Below are 18556 nucleotides of genomic sequence, written 5' to 3' on the forward strand. Positions count from 1 at the left end.
ATGCCAATTTTAAGACAAAACATTTTCCCATTTCTTTATATTCACTAATTTCTCCTTTTCTACAATATCTGTGCTTGATTCAGCTCCCAATAAGAGTTTTTTATGGAGCTCTGCATGTGTGCAAAAGGAGCAGTATTCAATGTTTGAGTAACATTGCCTTGACCCAGAACATAAGTGTTTGCAAAGAGTCTGGAGGTGTCAAAGCCAACACCTGTTAAATATTCACTAGGATTACCTTTTGGTTAAGAAACTACACATGCTTTGTAGGAACCGGTGTTTCCACAGAATAGTTTGAAAACTACAGCTATAAAGGAATTTTCAGAAGTGGTCTTTTGAAATCTGGTATTTCACATGATTCCCGTGAACTTAATTAGCAATCAATCATCAATCATTTCTTCACCCAGAATGTACCAACTAATATGCTAGGTCCTGGGGATACAAAAAAAAGAGTGCCCTGAAGAACTTCTATTCTATAGGGTAGTCAAATTTAGTGCATAACAAAACAAATACAAAGAAGATGGTAATTATTGGGAAGAAAGGCACTAGTAGCTGGGTAGAATACAAACTGAGTCTTGAAGGAAACCAGAGACTGTTAGAGGTGAAGGTGAGAAGTGAGTGGATTCTAGGCATGGGGGACAATCAATACAGAGGCATAAAAACGAGATACAGTGCTGGACCACAGTGCTTCAAGGGGGGTAATGTGTAATTAGGCTAGAAAAGTAAGTTAGGATCAGGCTGTGAAAAACTTTGAATGGACAAAATAACGAATTGGAAGTAAAAAGGATCCACTGGAGCTTGAGTGGGGAATGACAGAGTCAGACCAGGAAGAACACTTTGGCAGCTGAATGGATGATGGATTAAAATGGGGATAGACTTAAGGCAGGGAGACCAATTAGAAGGCTAGTGCAATATTCTGGGCAAGAGGTAATGATAGCCTGAAATAGGATGGTGGTTGTTAAGAAGGGGATAGATGTGAGAGCTGTTGTTGAACTATAAATTTAAAGATGTAGGAAATGACCAGATAAGTTGGGTAAGGGAGAGGAATCAAGGAGAACAACAAAGTTGTGAACCTGGGTATCTGTGAAGTATGGTAGGGACTTGGAAAGGCATGGGCTTGGGGGAAAGTTATGAGATCTCTTTTGCACATGTTAAATCTGAGATACCTATGGGACATACAGTTCAAAATGTTGGTAATGTGGGACTGATGCTCAGGAAAGAAATGAGAAAGAACATATAAATAAAAGTTATATCTGCATTGAGATCATCAGACCCAAGAGGTCACCAAGTGAGTGACTATAAAGAAAGAGAAGCATCCATAGCGTAGAACCAAACCATGCTTTGCTCCCTAACTGTAGGCATATTACATTTAGGGAATAAACTATGGATGATGATCTAGCAAAGGAGACTGGGTAGGAGAGATCAGATATGTAAGGAAAAGAACCAAGAGAGAACAGTGTCAAGAGACTATCCAGGAGGAAAGGGTTGTCTACAGGTGAAGAAAGATAAGGATTGAGAAAAAGCCATTAGATTTAGCACTTGAGATCACTAGTATCTTTGAAGAGAGCAGATTCTTCTGAATGATAAGGCTATAAGTTAGACTGCAAAGGGCTAAAAAGATAGAAAGTGGAGGTTACAAAGTACACACACCTTTTCCTTAGACTGACTTTGAAAGGGAAGAGAGATAATGTGAGGGTCTGATAGGGCCAAGTGAGGGTTGTAGTAGTAGGGAAGGAACCAGCTGGGAAGGGGAAGAGAAGTTGAGACAAAAGGAAAGGGATAGCATCAAGGTACATGAAGAGAAGGGTTAGCTTTACTGACAAGGGCCACTTCTTCAACAGCTTACGTAAAGGAGAAAAGAATAGAGCACAGATTAAAAAGTATCTAGTGTTTCAATCTTACAAAATAAGAAAAAATCCACTAAATTTAAAGCCATGAATAGAAATTGGTTTCTTAAGAGGCATCTGGTGAAAAGAGATTAAGATTAAAAACAGTTCATAGCATAAATGCAAAATGCTAATAGAATTTACATTCATTGTCTCATGTAAACTTGCCATTTGAAATAATGTCATATAGTAATCTGACACCCAATTCTCAAACTGGAAAGATTGGCCTCCTTGCTATTCCTCACAGGACACTGCATTTCCTAACCCTGGGCATGCTCACTGGCTGTCCCTCATACCTGTAATTATTTCCTTCCTCATCTCTTCTTCTTGGCTTTCCTGAAATCCAGCTAAAATCCCACGTAGTACAAGAAGCCTTTCCTGATCTCCTTTAATGCTAGTCCCTGCCCTCTGTTGATTATCTCCAACTTATTTGCATACATCTTGTTTGTACAGAGTAGTTCACACGTTGTTTCCCCCTTAGACTGTAAGCTCCCTGAGAAAAAGGACTGTCTTTTGCCTTTGTTTCCCCGTACCTAACACAGTGCCAGGCATATAGCAGGAACTTAATAAATGCTTACTAACAAAGAGAATTTCAGAAGGCTACTCAAGACAAATAAAGCAGCTTTAAAACTATCATGTAAAATGAATTATATCCCTCCCAATCAAGCTGTGTATAATAAAAACTTACTGTTTCACATGTTTTTTTTCTGTTCCTTGTATAAAGAAGCATTCAAGTTTTTTGAAATTCATAAAAAGAAAAATGTCTTAAGATAAAATGCATACTTGCCTAAAGCCATTTTTTTTTTTGCATTCAGAAACAGCTCTTCCTTAAATACATCATTTTGTATTTGTCCCTACTAACTTCACTAGATAAATTGCTGACCATTTTTGGTTTTTCTAAGACATTTAGAGAATTCTAAAACTATCGTCCAATGGCAAGTCCCCTCTCCCAACTTGTTCTTAATCTGCCAATTCGATCACTATTCTATTTCATTATCTGGATCACAGATAAAATTCCCCCTAATAGTTTTACTGTCCTAAAAACATAATCTATAACTTGTAATTCAAGATTTTCTCCCCAAAATCTCACCCAATTCTACAGACAAAAAAAAAATATACCATTTAACTGTAATGTGTACAGTTCCGATGTTCTTTGTGGTTAGTTTATCGTATGACTACAGGCTAATGGGGGCGGGCGATAGGGAAAGGGGCTACTGGCAAAATCAATTAAATTAATTTAGAAGTTGCAAATGCTATGGCAGTACTTTCTGCATCAGTCAACATATATTTTCTGAGAAATTACCATGGGCAGGAAACCATGGTAAGACCTGTTGGGCAAATAATGTAGCAAGACCTGACCCTTGTTTTCAAGAAATGCATAATCTAGTTAAGAAGATATTTGAACATCTAAAGTTGTATCATCTGATCTTCAGTGACCACCAAGTGACATTAATGATTTTAACAAACACAAAGTTTTGCCATACAAAAATTTTGGAATTTGGATGCTCAAGGAATTGGATGTTTGGAATAATCAAGGTCGATAAATGTTGATCCCTATAAGGATCTTTTTATTTTGCTTTAACCATATTGGATGGAAATTTTTCTAAAGCAGTATTTACATTCTTATGTTACTGAACAAAATATACTTTTTCTTAATGTATTACAATCCAGTAATGCTCGAAAAGGGCTAGAAATCACGTAATAAGCCAGTAGGCAAAATATATAGAGGTAAAAAGTAAGGCCCTGGGGCAGCTAGGTGGTGCAATGAGTAAAGCACCAGCCCTGGATTCAGGAGGACCTGAGTTCAAATTCAGCCTCAGACACTCGACACACTAGCTGTGTGACCCTGGGCAAGTCGCTTAACCCCAACTGCCCTGCCTTTCCCCTTCCAAAAAAATTAAAAAATAAATAAAAAAGATAAACCATTAAAAAAAGAGTGAGGCCCTTTCTTCAAAGGTCTGTGATTTCATCAGTGTGGTCACTCCACCATATCACCTTATAACTTAGTAGAGAGTCTTCTGGAATTGCCGTAGCCCCCCCCCCAAAAAAAAAAAAAAACCATCTTATAGCTAACCTGGTAATGAGCCTCTTGTTAGCGCTAGGCTAACAGATACAATGTTGGGCATCTAGGTGGCACAGTGGACAGTGCGCCAGACCTGGGGTCAGGAAGACCCATCTTCCTAAGTTCAAATCTAGCCTCAGATACTCTAGCTGTGTGACCCTGGATATGTCACTGAACCTTGTTTGCCTCAGTTTCCTCACCTGTAAAATGAGCTGGTGAAGGAAAGTGCAAACCACTCCATTATCTCTGCCAAGAAAATCACAAATGAGAAAAAGAAAACCCCAAATGGGGTCATGAATAGTCAAACACCACTAAAAAACAACTAAACAAGAGATCCAGTACTCTAGACTGAAACCAAGTTTCCAGCTTGATAGAACATGCTCTGACAGCATTGTCTTCATAAATCTTCAGTGTCTATTAGGTATATATTCCCAAAATAGTCAAAGACAAGAAAAGGGGGTATACCAACATTCATAGCAGCACTTTTTGTAGTAGCAAAGACCATCAACTGAGAATGGCTAACACTGTGGCACATGAATAGAATATTATTTTACTATAATAAAAATCAATACTAAGGAATTTAGGAATTCAGAAGCATGGGAAGACTTATATGAATGGATGCACAGTAAAAAGAACTTAAAAAACAACTTAGAAAAACAATATATAATAAAACAGCTACAAAATGTAAAGAGCAGTTAAAAGAAACTGAATACTATATAATTATAATGATCAAACTTGGCCCCAGAGATGAGAAGATGCATTTTTCTCTGTTCTTTGCAGAGGTGAGGGGGTATGGTTGTAGAATATTATATACACTGTAATTTTCAGCTGATGTTTTGATTAGCTTTGCTGAGCTAATTTTTCCCCTCTTTTTTCTTCTTTGTTAAAAAGGAAGACTCACAAGGTAAGGGATTTATTAGAAAATGAAGGTGACAAAATATAAAAGATATCTAAAAAAATTTTTTAAGGAAAAAAATAAATTGTTTTTGTAGGGGCATCTAAGCTCTAAGAAGTATCAAAAGACTTTAACAGAAGAAGGACTTCTTATAGAATATAATAGTTCCTAACCAAATAGCCTTAAGATTTACAAAGAGCTTTTCTTATAATAACCCTTTGAAAGGTAGGCAGTTCAAGTATAATCACTCAACACTTTATAGATGGGTAAATGAAGGCTCAAAGAAGTTAACTGACTTCTCATGAAGACAAGTGACAAAAAGTTAAGATTCAGATCCAGATCTTCTGTGTCCAAATTCGGCGGGGGGGGGGGGGGGGAGGGGGAGGAACGAATAAGACAAAACAAAAAAAAAATTTTGAAGATTAATGGTCTCTATCTGGTAAAGTGTTCGACGAGTTGAGAAATTTTGTAATTATAGGCAATGGGAGGGGCACAAAGATAACCAAGACCATCCTTACATTCAGGAAGCATGGGAATATGACACACACAAAGCAGTAGAGTATAGAAAGAGATAACTGTCACAAGGGTTTTTTAAAAACTCTTTTCTTGTTTTGCAAAGGTCAGGACTATAAGTGCGGAATATTGAATTTATTCTGAAACTCAACGTGTTTTTCTCCCCCACACTTTTTAAAATCTGTTATAAGGGGTAGACTGCTAGAGAAGGATATATTTGGAAATGAATACAATGTAAAGAACAAAAGGCATTAATTTAAAAAAAAACTTTAAGAAAAAACAGGAGAGTGGGGGGAAAAGCTGTATTTGAGGCAACAGGGGGCTAATTTGAATGACTATCAACAAACATTTATTAAGCACTGAGAAAGGCACTGTGCTAAACACTGAAAATACAAGGAAAAAATTGAAGAGTTAACATTCTAATAGAAGAGGCATAAGAAGAGGTAATATGTATATGTCAATTAATCAATCAATAAACATTTATTAAGCCCCTACAATATGCCAGGCACTAAGTTAAGCACAGGGGATACAAAAAAGGAAAATGGCAGTCACTGCTCACAAGGAGTTCACAATACAATGAGGGAAATAACAAGCAAACAAATATATACAAACAAGCTACATACGGGATAAATAAGAAATAATTAACAAAGAAAAGGTAGTAGAATAAAGAGCTTAGAAAAGCTTGCTGTAAAAGACGGGATTTTAGTTGGGACTTAAAGGAAGTCAGGAATCAAAGTTGAGGAAGGAGAGCATTTCAGATCTAAGGAAGGGCCAGAGAAAATGCCTGGAAACCAGCAATGGAGTGTCTTGTTGATGGACAGCCAGGAGACCAATGTCACTGGAATCAAAGAATACATGTTGGGGAATAAAATGTAAGAAGGCTGAAAAGGTAGGTGAGGGGCTGGGTTATAAAAGGCTTTGAATGCTGGAGAATATTATATTTGATCCTAGAGGCAATAGAGAGCCACTGGAGTTTATTAAGTGAGGAGAGTGGTGGGGTAATACGGTCAGACCTGCACTTTAGGAAAATCACTTTGGTGGCTGAGTGGAAAATGGATTGGAGTGGGGAGGCTCGAGGCAGGCATACCCACTAGCAGGGTATTGCAACAGCTCAGGTGTGAGGGGATGAGGGCCTATGCTAGAGTGCTGGCAGTGTCAGAAGAGAAAATGGGGAGTATAAAAAAGAGATACTGCAAAGGTGAAACTGATAGGCCTTGACAACAGTTTGGATATGAGGGTAAGAGATAGTAAGAGATGATTCCTACGCTGCAAGCCTGAGGGACTAGGAGGATAGTGTTGCCCTCTACAGTAACAGGGAAGGTAGGAGGGGGGAGGTTTTAGGGAATTGTGTTTTGGAGTTTAAGATGTTTACTAGACATTCAGTTGGAGACATCTGAAAGGCAGAAAACAGATGTGAGACTGGAGGTGAGCAGAAAGGCTGGGACAGGTTAGGTAGGTTTGAGAATCATCAGCAAAGAAATGGTTACTAACTGCATGGAAGCTGATGAGATCGCCACTTGAGATAGTACAGAGGAAGAAGAAAAGGCCAGAATAGAACCCAGTGAGAAGCCATGAAATGAACGAGGAGACTGAGAAGGAACAGTCTGATAGTAGGACAATCAGAAGAAAGTGTTGTCTCAAAAACTTAGAGAGAAAAGTATATTAAGAAGACCAACAGTATCAAAGGCTATGGAGTGTTCGTGGAGAATGAAGACCGACAAAAGGTCATTGCATTTGGCAACTAAGAGCTCATTCGTTACTTTAGAAAGAGCAGTTTCAGTAGGATGAGGATGGAAGCCAGATTGTAAGGGGTTAAGAAGAGAATGAGAGGAAAGAAAGTGCAGGCATTTATTGTAGAGTTTTTTAAAGGAGTTTAGCTACAAAAGGTAGAAAAAATAGTGGGGATGGAAAGATTAAGTGAAGGTTTTTTGGTGGGGAGACACAGGAGTGTCTGTAGACAGTAGAGAATCAGACAGAAAGAGTAAACAGAAAGAGATAGAAAATAAATGATAAAGTGGGAATGACAGAAGGGGAAAAGCTGTTGGAAGAGGCAAGATGCAATGGGATTGCTTAAGCATAGAGATCAGCCTTGGTAAGGATAGCAGTAGTGAAGGATCATTTAAGCTTGTGTAACAAATTTGTAGCTTTTCTGTATAGGCAGTGTTTGCATTATGTGTATATGTATGTATGTACAAGATAGGTACAAAGTTGATACAAAGTAATCTTAAAGGGGTCAGCATTAGCGGCTGCAGGAAAAGACTAGGAAAGGTCTCCTGCAGAAAAGGGTGCTTGAGCTGAGTAGGTCTCAAAGTAAGCCAGGAATGCTTGTCAGCATCTCAAGTCGCCTCGCAGCTTAGCTCTAGGCACACAACTTTAGAGTCCAGCCAAACTGTCCTTCTTCCTTTCCCTCATACTCCTGTCTCCCTTTGTGTGGCATTGCATAGGCTATCTTCCATGGCTGCAGTGTGAATGCTCCTCACTTCTGGGAATCCTTAATTTCCTTTAAAACTTAGCTATATCTAGACTTCCTATAAAAGGCTTTTTTGATCTTTTCCTTGTCCCCAGCTGCTACTATCTCTCTCTCTGATACCACCTTGCATCCATTCTATATAAATTTAAACAGGTATTGTCTCTCCAAATAGAACAGGAAGTCCTTCAGGGCAGGAATTGTATCATTTCTATTTTTGTATCCCTAGGCCTAGCTATACATTTGGCACATAGTAGGTGATCAATAAATGTTTGTTGATTGAGATCTTCTGAAGATCTGGCTTAATTAAGCCAAAACACAGTATGTAAACCTGCTATTCAAATTGCTTAGAGGACTATTTTCATATCTGATTTGACACTCCAGGCTCTAAAGATATTCCTTAGTCCAACTGGTAGGATTATTTGGCAGGTCAAGAAACTGAGGCTATCTTGTCTTATTCCTGGCAAAAGGAAAGAAGGCTTTCAAGTTCTCTTATAACATAAGTTTACTGGAATTTAATCAGTAAGATTATTCCTGCCAACATTTTCCTAAACAATGTATTTTTTTTTCCTTTTTAAAGGACAAGGTCACTTTAAATTTCATTTTTACTTAAATCAAAATGACTAATTCTGGTATGTTAAAGTCCTAAACTTTAGTTTCTGTATTTCAAACTGTTCTCCCTAAAACTCCTTTTCCCTTTGTTGAAGATAACAATTAGATACACATTTAAATCTGTATTATTTAAAGTTATTTCTATTTTTATGGCTCTCTGAAACGACTTGATGTCTGAATCCACCCCCAATTCTCCTCCAAAATCTCGGAGAAAGCATTATAATGCAGATTCACTGCCATTTTAGCTATTTATTAGTTGCTAATGTAAAATTATCTATTAGAATTACAAAGGCCATTCCAAAAGTAACTATAACAAAACCAAACAGATGTATATTCCTGAATCTAATCTCAAACAAAAGTAAAGCCAAATATAAAGTTACATATAAATGAAGAACTTCATTAAGTAAAATAAAATGTTATAAATAAATGTGCTGAAGATTTAGAGGTTAACTTCTGGTAAAAGCTGACACTCTTCATCCTCAAAAAAAGGGTGGGGAAATCAAAGGTAGAAATGTGCATTTATTAAACACTTTTGTGCCAGGTACTGTGCTAGGACTGGGGATACGAGTATAAGAATGAAACAATCCCGACTTGCAAGACACTTAGTTAACTGATAAAAATGGCTCAGTTCAAAATCTTTGATATTTCACTGGTGTAAAGAACTTGAGGAGTCCGTCAACTAATGCAGATCAAGAACTGCTCTGCAACTTAAAAGTCTTAAAGTTACCTGGGGGCACTGAGAGATTAAGTGATTTGCCCAGGGCCAGACAGTATGTATCAGAGGTGGGACTTGAACCAGGTCTTCCTGACTCCAAGGCTGGTCCTCTATCCACTATGTCATGCTAATCTGAAATGCATAAAAACATCAAATATGGAAAACAGGTCGGGTTCCTAATATCACAGTTATGGATTTTTGATATTATTGAATAAAATTAAAGCCAAACAAGAAATAAGACACTCCTCATTATTTACACTGGTAAACTATAAATGCTGTGTTCCTGCAGATTTCCCAAATTTTCTTTATCCTACTTTGTTTTTATAATCCTCATTCCCTCTTCTCTAGATAGCCACAATACTCAATCATTTCTAATCTACATGCTTTCACAGTTGTCTAGTTCAACAGATCAACTGAATAACAAAATTGACATTGATTTAATTAGCATTTATTAAGCACCTATACTATGTACCAGAAACTGTACATATTATTTCCATATCCACTAAAATAACTGGAATATGGCCTCATCCCATCTATTCAATCTACAAAGTCCAATTTTGAAACATAAGCTCTTTGATTGAGGGCAAGACGGTTTTTGCTTTTTTCTCTGAATCCTCAAAATCTATCCAGTCCAGCACATAGTAGGCACCTAAATACTTAATGATTAACTGACTGATTTGTGGATCTAGTTAGAAAGTCCCACAGGTTGTAGTCATCCTGGCTACATAAACTGGCCACCAACAGATCTGGATATGTAGCATTTCTGAACCATTCTCTCTTCCAATTCTAGCTCCCTTCAAACCTCAGCTCAGGTGTCACCTCCTATAAACACTTTTCCTAATACTCCTTCCCATTATTATGTTAGAGAGAGAGAGAGAGAGAGAGAGAGAGAGAGAGAGAGAGAGAGAGAGAGAGTGAGTGTGTGTGTGTGTGTGTGTGTTTTGGTCTTCAGATATCTCAGTATGCCTTTTACGCAGCAGGTACTAAATGTTTTTGAATGAACAGGCTGATCTAGAAAAATGAAATGTTAACAGAGGCAACTACGTAGAGTAACGGATCTGTGATCAGGAATACCTGAGTTTAAATCCAGCCTCAGACACCTATTAGTCTATGTGACAGTAGGCAAGTCATTTAACCTCTGTCTGCTTCAGTTTACTTGACTGTAATACAGGGAAAATAAGAGCATCTACCTGCCAAGATATGCCTTGAGGATCAAGAAGATCTCTGTAAAGCACTGCCTGGAACATAGTAGGTGATTAATAAATGCATATACCTTTCCCCTTTCTCATTAATAAGGGTAAGTGTAAAGTTCTACAGGTGGATCTTTAAAAAGAAATCATACTAGAAGAAAAACTTATCATCATGATCAATAAGGTACATACTACAAGAACATAATAGGGGAGGCATGATCTGACATTATTTATAAGTAAGACTTGGGCACTTTTGTGTACTGTAAACTAAATGGTAGTTAGAAAGAGGCAGGTTTTGGCCAATATATGAAAAAACTTCCTAAAGATTAGTGTTATCTAGAATAATGCGTTGCTTCATCCCTAGAAGTCTTTAATTGGACTACTTAATGAGGGGATCTTGTAGAAGAGAATAATATTTGAGTACAAGTTAGATTAGGTGACTTCTGGTGTCCCTTCAAACAGGTTCTGTGAAGTGGAAATGTTTGGCCTGAAGAAGGGACAATAGAGGATGCATGAGCATAGTCTTCAAATATCTGAGGGGTATGAAGTGAAATATACGGTGTGTCCCAAAAGTCTTAGTGCAGTTTTAGGTTACTAAAGGTTTAAACCACACTAAGACTTTTGGGACACCCTTAAAATAACAAAGTAACAAAAACCATTTAGTAATAGCTGCAAATCATAAACCAGTATGTTATAAATGAAAGACTGGATTTACTTAGAAAACCTGAGCTCAAATCCCAATCTTGCTTGTTACTAGTAGAAATGAAGAAATTAAGGAACAGAAATTATTGGTTAAATGATCTCTAAGCTTCCTTCCAGCTTTAAATTCTATGATCATATATTATTGCTAGGGGAGGTAATTTAGGCTGATGGGTGGGAAGCTGGCCTCAAAGTTGGGAAGACAAGAGTTCAAGTACCACTTTTAATAAATCCTTGAAAATCGCAATCTCTCACTGATATTTAATGGCAAAAGAAGTTTCCCCCTCAATAAGTTCCCTATACCAGCAGTGTCAAACTCAAATAGAAAGGGATGTCTGAAGGCAACATACTGACTTAGAAAACCACAAATTAACATCATCTATGTTGTACTGTATTTTTACTTATTTTGTTAAACATTTCCCAATTACATTTTAATTTGATTTCAGCTTAACTATTGGTAGGAGTAGATGACTTTTAAAGTCTCTTACTTGGATGGACATGGTGATAAAAATCTATCATTACCTAACCCTCCCAATTCTGTATCATTGGCTAAGCAGGGCTTAGCCAAGTCATTGATAAATATCAGCAGAACAGCGCCAGGGAAAGAATCCTATAGATAGTACTACTAAAGATACTTTCTTCACATATGGTGACTAATCAACAGTCTCTGGATACTGCTATTCATCCAATCATGTAACTACTCAATTGGACCATTGAATGAGAACTGAAAGGCTCCTTCATCCATGTCCACATTCCTCAGCTGTTATATGCATTTTTACATGGGTCTTTTTCAAATGATGCATACTTTTATGCAGGACAAGAGTACTGTCACTTGTACATGCAAAGCTAAATAAAAACAGCACTTAAACTGATTAAAAAAAAAACTTCCTTCTGTGCTACTGTTCCCTACTTAAAGGAGTCCATTATTAAATCAATTCATGAGCCATTCAGAATGATACACACCTATATTATTAGAGTTAACATTCCAGAAGCTTACCATTCTCTTAAATATGTAAATCAGTTTGTACAACAGAAGACCCCTGACTACCATAAATGACTTGAGAATGGTCTTTCTCCTTTAATGATGTTCTTTTTTTCTTACTTCTTAAATCACACATAATTTAATAAAATGTCAAGTGACGTAAAATAACTAATTTCTTGATCCTATGTTTAGTTAGTACTTCTAAATCACTAACCATCAGGCTACTGATAGGAAAGTCAGACAGATCCTTTGAGGAAGAAAAGAAGAAAAAAGTTACAAAGAACAGAAAATTATGCTACACATGGCAAGGAAACAGGTGCTACAACTGTTTTGAGTCATAAATTCTATTTTTTTATGTTCCAATATGTATTACTGAATTTGCATTTAAGCTAAAAACCATGACAGCAGATTATAAGTATTAAAAACTATTTATACTCCAACCACAATACTTCAAGAGATGGGATTTTATCAGCGTAGCAGGGCAGATACTCCTTCAGCCTATTTAGACTAATGTCTACACACCACAGTATGTTTTTTGTGTGTTGCTATTGCCAAAAAAAAAAAAATATCATCTACTGGCTAATGTTAACCTTCTGTTAATAAGCTTTTTCACATTTAGCTAGGATAATTCTTGGATGACAGACACACAGTTCATTGCCAAAATTGTACTTGAAGCATTCACAGCTTGCTACAGCCTGCTACAGCTTCCATTCTGCTGGCATGGTGTTTGAGAACCCAGGGTCATACATCCATGCCAGCATAAAACAGCAGAACAGGCCCTTAGTTTCAATATTCCATGAAACGGCAGAACAATGAGAGGAAAAAAGTTGCCTATGTATAATTGATACCATATTACTTGCCTTCTCAAGGGATGGGGGATGGGAGAGAATTTGAAACTCAAAATTTTTTGAAAATAAATGTTAAAAAAAATACATGTGATTGGGAAATATTTAATGAAATAAATAAAAATATATTTAAAAAAAATGAAAAACAATTCAAATGAACATTTAAATCCAACCAATATTTATTAAGTGCCTACTATATGCAAAGCATCAAGCTGAGTGCTGAAGGTATAAAAAGAAAAAAAGTCCTGGCACTCAAGGAACTTATATTCTCCAGGCTAAAATATTATTAGTTCATTTACAAAAAAGAGGCAACCAGGCCCACCCAAAATTTGAAAAAAATTGAGGGTTATTTAAAACTAAAAGAATTTCTGGTTTCAATTTCAGATGCACAAGAATTAAATACATTGCCTCCCTAGAACTTAAAGCTTGACTGTTTTACAAGAATACCTTTAAATGGATTTCATGTTTTGCTAAACCTTTCCCAAGTATAACGTTAAATAATCCTTTAATTTTACACATCTGGACAGGGTTATTAAAAAGGTATTCCCAATAGTAGCATTAAAATTCAAGATACAATAGTGAATAGTAAGTACAATTTAATATATCTGCAGACTATCTAACACCTACAATGATATAGCTAAGTTTAGATACTAAGAGGCACCTCTTTATTACTCTTCCCATGAAATGTCACTGACTTATCAAGAAAACTAAAATGGTGGGTACAGGTGAGATGATTCAAAACTACAGAAAGAAACTAAAATTGAAGCCAACAATAAAACTCACCTTAAGTCCCAGTCTTATGCCCAAATCACATTTCTACTTTTGTATTAAGAATTCAATTATTTACAGCAACTCACAGTTATATAGTGCTTTCAGGTTTACAAAGTACTCTCTCTAAACAAGTCTGTGAGGTAATTGGTACAAATATTATCTCCATTTTTCAGATGATTAAAGTAGAGCCCAAAGAGATGAAATGATTTGTCCACGGTTAATATATGTAATTAAGTGGTGAAGATGTATTTAAAATCAGGGGTCAGTGGATTTTTTTTCTAGTTATCATACTGCCTTCTTAACCATTGTGACATTCTATAATTCATTTGTTAAAGATCTAAAGTAATTTGAATGTAATATATACCCTACTATACACCAAATTACATGGATTATGAATTTAAATGACCATATATGAACATAAGTGAAAATCAAGAGGGATTTAAAATCTTAAAGATTATTAAAGTTAATCAGTCAACAAGCATTTATTAAATGCCTATTATATGCCAGGTACTGTCCTAAGCACCAGGGATACAGAGAGAAGAAAGAATAAGACAAAACAAAACAAAACAAAAAGTCCCTTATCTCAAGGATCTAGTCTGTTTCTTCCCTTTTTTGGTATCACAGATAAAAGTATTTTTTTTTTCAAAACAGATCTTATGGATCTGTGATCCCATCTACATTGGCAATCCCTTTAACAGTTGATTCAAATCATCCAGTCCTTTTTATCCTATGAAACTTATGTTCATGTCTTTTCAAAAAAATCATTCCTGGGGAAGGGAAGGGAAATGAAGAAAAGAACGTGTGCATCCTCCTCAGTGGCGACCTTCCCTCTGGGTCTTAATGTGAGTGTTTGTACAGCTTGAGTGATCACTCAGTCTCAGTATATGACTAGCCTGCTCCATCATGACCACCTTTCCAAATTTAAACTTCTTTTGAGGAAGAAATTAAAGAAATGCATCAGTAATAATGACTTTTCTTGGCAACTAGAGGTCTGGAGCTACAATTACAGCTTTGTGACAACTAAGGTTTTCTCACCAGAAAACTTAAAAATATTATTATCCAAAAATCCCAAAATTATTGCCATTAAAACTAATGGTGCCAGATTGCCCCTACTAAAATGTTTTTTCCCCAGTGTTGTAGGTGGGATACATGTATCTATAAACCTATAAATTCATAAATACAAGGATACATGTATTCACAGACCTCAATGTATCAATGGCAATATAATTTTATGCATTTAAAAACTGTATATATAACAGGAAATAATGAGTTCTTCTGCATTAGCAAATGATTTCGGGGTTTTCCACTTAATAAAGTCTCATTTTAGAGTTGGAAGTTTTCCTAACCAACTCTGCCTGATTAACTGAATTATGGGCAGTAAGAAACTTCTGGAATTTTATAATCATTTAATGAAGTGTTTTCACTTGACAATATAGTATACAGGATATGAATAAAATGTAATGAGATTGAGTCCTAACTAGATACATTAAGAGATATAGTCTAATAAAGCTTAAGCCACATTTGGAATTACTATCAAAACCAGTTAGACACAAATGGTGTTGTTCTTTTATAGTCACACCTCTGAGTAAAAAACAGAATTACCCAGTTGATTTACCTACCTTATCCACCAGACTCAGTGACTCTGAAAGACTTTTGGCTGTTTTCAGATAATAACTCGACCCTCAAAAGGTAGAAAGAATGAATACTGAATTAGGAATCAAAAGACCTGGGTTCTAGTTCAAGCTCTGATACTGATTAATATTTAGGTAAGTCACAACTTCTTTGGGCCTGGCTCTCTCATCTGTAAAATGAGTAAGTTAGATTATATGCTTTTAAGCATCTTAAAGCTCTTTTAAAAAAAAAAAAAGCCCAACTTTACAATTATAACTCAATGACTAAGAATTGCCACCACTTGAATATACTTAGAAATAGATGTAGACTCAAGACAAACCCCAGAGATAATCTAAAAATGTTTGAAGCAACAGAATCATCACTAAAACACAGAACTTCCCATAGTACCTTGTAAGAGGCAAAACTTCTGTTGTTTCTATCTGCAAGTTTTATTATTTTTGTTTTTATAAGTTTTTCAAAACCTTAGTCATATTTCATACTTAAATTTTTATTTCTACACAATCACCTTTATTTCTCTTTGAAACTGTTTCAAGAATCCAAAGAGAAAAGTTTTATTGGGCCTATACAAACAAGAGTAAAGTAAATAAAATTAATGTAAATTTGGACATAATCATGTAAACACATGATGTATTTCTCATTGCAAATCCCAGAATGTCAAGATGACAATTTGAAATGTTTAATTCTTCTGAATTAGTTTTCATAAGTCAGTTCTTGATTCTAGGTCCAATTCCAAAAAAAAAAAAAAGGGAAAATGGATTCAAACTAATAACAGTTATATTTTAAAACTTAGTTCTCACACTACTAGACAGACAAATTACTACAGCACAGAAAAACAGAACCCAGGAGGACCTGGGTTCAAATTCCACCTGAAGACACTATTTCCTGCGTGACCTTGGCAAGGAATTTATTCTGTCTCAGTTTCCTTATCTGCAAAATAGAGATAATAGCACTTACCTCTCACATAATTGTTACGAAAAAGGCAAGTGAAAACTTAAGTACTCTGCAAACCATACAGCACTATATGTTTCAACTATTACCAATAATGCAAAACCTGTGTTCAAAAGTCTAAATCAGAACACTGAACTTGTAGTCTGCCACTAATTCTTTATGTGACCTTGGGCAGGCCACTTGAGTTTCCTCACCTTCAAAATGAGGGGGTTTGGACTATAGGATCTTTTAGGTCCTTCCAGCTCTAACAATGCTCTAATGTTAGTGTTACTGTTCCAGTTAATCTCTTTTAAAAAAAAATCTGCTTCCATGAATCACTGGATACAAGAATATTAATATAAAACATGCATACACCCATCTGCACATGAAGCCAAAGTGAATACAATTCCCTCCCCTGAAAATCAAAGTTACACAAGTTATCCAAGAAGTAGTTATTTCATCCTTGTTACAAACTTAGCCTATTGCCTAGTCTCTCCTACTAGTTGCATACAAAATTACTCACTCTGATTTACCAAAAAAAAATAAAAAAACCAAAAAAACAAACCCATCCCCAAGCAGCAGGCATGTCCTTGGAGTTATCCCAAGAACGGAATTGGAAGCAATCCTCTACTGCTGATTCCTCGCATGTGTATGCCTCAGTCTCAGCCACTTACCTGCTCGTCATCTTAAGTCCCACCCACCTTCCTTCGGTTTCCCAGCGCTTTCTGTCAATCAAAGCCCTAACTCTCTTTCCTGACGGTTTCAGACTCAGCCTCTGACTGCTCGCTGCCGTGGTGGCTTTTTTTAGTGCCAACTAGGCCTCAGCATCCCGACCTGCAGCGGCAGCAACAGTAGTTGCAGATGCTTATCAAAACAACGGACAGCCCAGCTTTAACGAGCAGCTCTGTGGTGTGGGGTTGTTTTTTTTTCCTCCCCACTTTCACGGGACAAAAAAAAAAAAGTTGTGGTTTTGTTGTCGTTAAAGTGTTGGTGCTTCCGTGCTTGTTGGGGGGTTGGGGAGCGGGGAAGAGCGAGAGAAATCGCACCCGGGGCTGAGATGAATGAGAGGAAACGGAGCTCGAGGCGGGGAGGGCGCTAAGGGAGGAGTAGGAGGAGGTGGCGGTGATGGAGGTGGCAGCGACATCCTGGGTCCCCAGCCCGGGGCGGGGGGCGTGTGAGCCCCTCGGCCTGGGCGGGTCAAGGATGTGAAGTTTCGGGGGAAGACAACTTCTCCCGGGCGATCGGCTGCTCCTGCAGGGGGGGATCTCGGGGGGCAGGAAGAGGAGCCTCAGTGCCGGGGAGCCCCGCGAGGGGCGCACAGCCCAGGGAGCCCGCCCGCTCCGGCTCCCCTCCCCCTTCCCCCTCACCCCCTCCCCCCTTACTCCCTCCCTCCCCGAGCCTGGCACCCTTCTCCGGCCCTTCCTCAGCCTCGGCCCCTTCCCCGCCCGGGCTGGCCTGAGGGGTCCCCCTGCCCAGCGCTCACCTCTCGGGGTTCGCCTCCTTCCTCCGCCTCCTCCTCCTCCCTGTGAGTGCAGCGGGGTCTGACCTCTGGAACCACCATACCAGTCCCCCCAGCTGCCGCCGCGCCGCCGCCGCGCCGCCGCCGCCGCCTCAGCCTCAGCCTCCCGCTGCTCTTTGTTCCCTCCGAGGGCCCCGCGGCCGCCCGCCTGGAGCCCGGCCGCCGCCGCCGCTACTCCCTCCACCAGCACCTCCTCTCCGCCGCCGCTTCTTCTTCGCCACCGCCCTCCTCGCCTTCCCCGCCGCCGTCTCCTCCTCGTCGTCGTCGCCGCCGCCGCCGCCACCGCCGCCTCCTCCTCCTCGCCCCCCTCGTTTTCATTGAAAGCAAACAAGCATCATGGCGGCGGCCGCCGTCCCCAGCCAGCGAGAGCCCACACAGCAGCCCCGGTTCCCAACATCCCCGCCGCCCATTGGCCGCGGGCTCTGGACGCGACCATTCGGGGGCCAGCTCGGGGAGCAACAAAACAAACGCCTCTGCCTCCCCTACTCCCCCCCGCAGAGGGCTGCAGTTGAGCTGGCCTGCCCCGTTTGCTCCCTCCCCTTCTTCTCTTCTCCCATCTTTTCTTGTCCTCTTTCCTTTTCCTCTCTTTCTCTTCTCTCTTCTCCTTCTCCTTCTCTTCTCTTCTGTTCTCTCCTCTTCTCCATCTCTCTCCCTGTCGTCTCCTCTTTTCTTTCTCCTTATCTCTCCTCTACTTTACCTCTCTTCTCCTTCCTCTCCCTGTTCTCTCTTCTATCCTCTCTTCTCCTGTCTCTTCTTTTCTTTTCTCTCTCTCTGTCTCTGTCTCTCTCTCTGTCTGTCTGTCTCTGTCTTTGTCTCTCTGTCTGTCTCTGTCTGTCTCTCTCTC

The 18556-nt window shown here is 38.6% G+C and overlaps 1 protein-coding gene across 3 annotated transcripts in view; it reads right to left on the reverse strand.

Moving 5' to 3' along the window:
- The window catches only part of CNOT6 (CCR4-NOT transcription complex subunit 6), a 49086-nt gene extending 31120 nt beyond the window's left edge, over positions 1 to 17966 (reverse strand). For 2 of the 3 annotated variants that reach the window (XM_036749585.1, XM_036749584.1), the window contains exon 1: positions 17677 to 17966. The gene's annotated coding sequence lies outside the window, so the exon portion shown is untranslated. Of the gene's footprint in view, positions 1 to 9159; positions 9180 to 17676 lie in introns of those variants that run through there. The other variant, XM_036749583.1, reaches the window with a different exon arrangement.
- Between the last annotated feature and the right edge of the window lie 590 nt (positions 17967 to 18556).

Source organism: Trichosurus vulpecula, chromosome 3, assembly GCF_011100635.1.
Source record: "Trichosurus vulpecula isolate mTriVul1 chromosome 3, mTriVul1.pri, whole genome shotgun sequence".
Lineage (NCBI taxonomy): Eukaryota > Metazoa > Chordata > Mammalia > Diprotodontia > Phalangeridae > Trichosurus > Trichosurus vulpecula.